General features: G+C 40.1%; 1 pseudogene; it reads left to right on the forward strand.

Moving 5' to 3' along the window:
- Positions 1–2,669: 2,669 nt before the first annotated feature.
- LOC148351599 (U2 spliceosomal RNA) lies at positions 2,670–2,789 on the forward strand (annotated as a pseudogene).
- Positions 2,790–3,286: the final 497 nt, after the last annotated feature.

Below are 3,286 nucleotides of genomic sequence, written 5' to 3' on the forward strand. Positions count from 1 at the left end.
GTGTCAGTTCCGGGAACGAGAGGAAGAGTTGGGAGCAAAGCCGCAGATAAATCTCTGCTGGTTTGCCGTATTGTGTGTTGGCAAAAACTCATCAAAACAAAACAATTAAGAATGAAATCATTTTGTTGATGGCAAGTTTTACCCAAGCTTTAAACTGTAAAAGTTGTTTTACTCTTTTTCTCTTAGGTTGGGAGGGTTAATTTACAAATTTAAGGTGATACAGTTACTAGTGACCTGATGAAATTGTAATTACTAACGCCATTCGAGTACAATAGTACTCCATTAATGTAACTTCCATTCATCCATTATCTGCACCGCTTATCCTCAGTAGGGTCCCGGGGTTGCTGGAGCCCATCCCAGCTATCTTCGGGCAGTGATCAGGGGAAACGCGGAACTGGTTGCCAGCCAGTTGTAGAGCACACAAAGACAGACAAGTCATTCGCTCATTCACACCTAGGGAAAATTTCGACCGGCCAATTAACCTGACATGCATGTTTTTGGAATGTGGAAGAAAACCGGAGTGCCCGGAGGAAACCCACGCAAGACCGGGGAGAACATGCAAACTCCACACAGGAAGGTTCGATCTTGTAACCTCAGAGCTGTGCTGCACACACGTTAACCACAGTAATGTAACTTGATTACCGTAAATTCTGGACTATAGAGCGCACCTGATTATAAGCCGCACCCACCACATTTTAAGAGGAAAACCGATTTTGTACTTGCCGCACCTGTATATAAGCCGCATGCGCCCACATTAAAGAATGTAACACAAACACATAATTAATTATTATTATTATTATTATTATTAATTATTATTCTATATAACATGCTACAGTGGGCATTTGCACGTCACACTGGGTATTTGTATATAGTATTCTTTTTGCTTTATTATTGTATTGTTCTCAGCTCAGGGATGCTGCTGGAAATGTGAATTTCCCTCCGGGGATAAATAAAGTATCTATCTATCTATCTATCTATCTGTCTATCTATCTATCTATCTATCTATCTATCTATCTATCTATCTATCTATCTATCTATCTATCTATCTATCTATCTATCTATCTATCTATCTATCTATCTATCTATCTATCTATCTATCTATCTATCTATCTATCTATCTATCTATCTATCTATCTATCTATCTATCTATCTATCTATCTATCTATCTATCTATCTATCTATCTATCTATCTATCTATCTATCTAACCCAAACCCGAATTTAAGTCCCGTGGTTGAAAATGAATGTCCTTATATCACAGGCTAAATGAACGGAAAATGATAGCGGTACATAAGGTTTGATGCAGACCTGCAGAGTCCGGGTCCCGTTGAAAGTAATTGATGTTTTGTGAAACTTTGAGTGTATGTGCATGTGTGGATGAAACTGTTGCGCAGATTATCAAGAAACTCATCCAACACTGCATGTTTGTCACACTGTTGTTTACAGGTAAAGAAAGTTTCTTGGTATTTTCTTTTCTTTTGTAATTAGTACCGTTTTGTAAAATCAGCATGATCATTTTTTATTCAAGTCACTTTGAGTGCGTTGTTTCACTGGTGGCTGTGGTGCGTTCAGGGTCACTGGGTAAATATGATAATCTTTTTCTATTTTGTAAATATCGCTATACAATCACTATGTTGTTCTGTTGTTTTACTGTTCTATGTCTTGTTAATTATTGTTGTACAGTCAGTTGCTGGATCGCATGTATTGGATTATCGAGAAACGACAAATTCATCCAACACTACATGTTTGTCAACTGTTGTTTACTACTGTAAATTAAAAGGGATGAACATCTGCGATCGACCTGGCATTTATGATCTTCTCATCAAACCCAACAGCGTTGTGGTGCTGCAATACCCATAGTTGGAGGCACACCCCGTCACACAAGCAGGGCAGAAGAAAGACTGAAAAAGATCTGGGCCAATACCATACAGGAATGGAGTGGTGCCGAGTTTGCATTTAATGAAAAACAGGCCAGGAAACGTCAGCAGTGGGAACAGCTGTCCAGAGTTGTGTCCTCAGGGGTGCCCCGACAACCCAGACGGTTAAGGATCCGTGAACCGTGAGTAACGTTTACGAAGCAAAAATAAAAGATTCCTGTTCACATGTCAGATTCTCTGTCTCTTAGTTTTTATGAAGAGCACATTCACAGTTCACGGATCGTTTAACTACTTGGATTGAAGGGGTAACACTTTCTGTGGTGTGTGTTGGGCAAGTCCAGTCTGCCGGTGCCCTAAGAACCCACTCTTTTTTTTTTACTCACCAAGTGTTCACTTACTAAATTTGCAACAAACTCTGGGATGTGTTGTGTCCAAATTCTAGCTTTACCTGCTTGAAGTGAGGATGCCAAACATCTTGACAATATTTACATAAAGTATGCTGGAGAAGCCATCCCATAAGCCTATGCGGAGATGACGTATCTGTAGACACCACATAATGTATGTCTATGCTGCAATATGCGCTAGCTCTTACTGACAAATGATCGACTCAATTGTGGGCAAAATTTGAGCACACCCCAAATTCAACCCATGGACCCCCAAAAATGAAAGCAATTTTTAAACTCTTCCTTAATGAAGGACAGGATAGGAATAAATGTGATGAAAACACTGGGGAAAAAAAGCAAAACCAAAAAATGTGAACAACGCTAAGTCAGAAATACTCGGGAGAATGGATCCACGCTAACAAAATGTTCTTTAGTCTACTTTTTGCATTCCGGAGATGGAATAAGAGCTTGCTCTGTCCACTCCACGCATCAGCCCGGTATTGCAGTACCTCCGGGAACGGTGCATTCGCAATGATCGCAGCAAGGCTTTAGGGCTAGGACCTTAGCTTGGCCTTTTGGCTGAGAGTAAGTGTCCCGGCTCCTAGGCTTTGTAGCGTTTTATGAACTGACCGATAACGGATAATGGATAATGAATAACGAAGATAGAACAATAACCCTTAAAAACCCCCAAAACCCCCCACTCCACCTTGAAATGGTTCGGTCTGTTTAATTCCTAGCACCACTCTCGCACCCCTTCACACTCCTCTTGGCTTGTGTCACTAGCGGCATAGGGGCGGAGTCTGTGGAGGCTCAGGTGTATTACGTTGAGACTATTTTATACAGTGGTTATGTTTAACAACTATTATACCGCCCAATAACATGACTTTGTTATCATTAATAGATATTAGTCCTCTTTTTGGTAATTTTGACCTAGCCTAATTGTTGCGTCTGTGTAAATTATCATTGTCTAACAAGTTCCATCCTTCTTCTGTATGTGTGTGTACTTTATAAGAAATAAATGATTAAAA

This window comes from Urocampus carinirostris, chromosome 15, assembly GCF_059441175.1.
Source record: "Urocampus carinirostris isolate Australia breed hairy pipefish chromosome 15, RoL_Ucar_1.0, whole genome shotgun sequence".
Classification (NCBI taxonomy): domain Eukaryota; kingdom Metazoa; phylum Chordata; class Actinopteri; order Syngnathiformes; family Syngnathidae; genus Urocampus; species Urocampus carinirostris.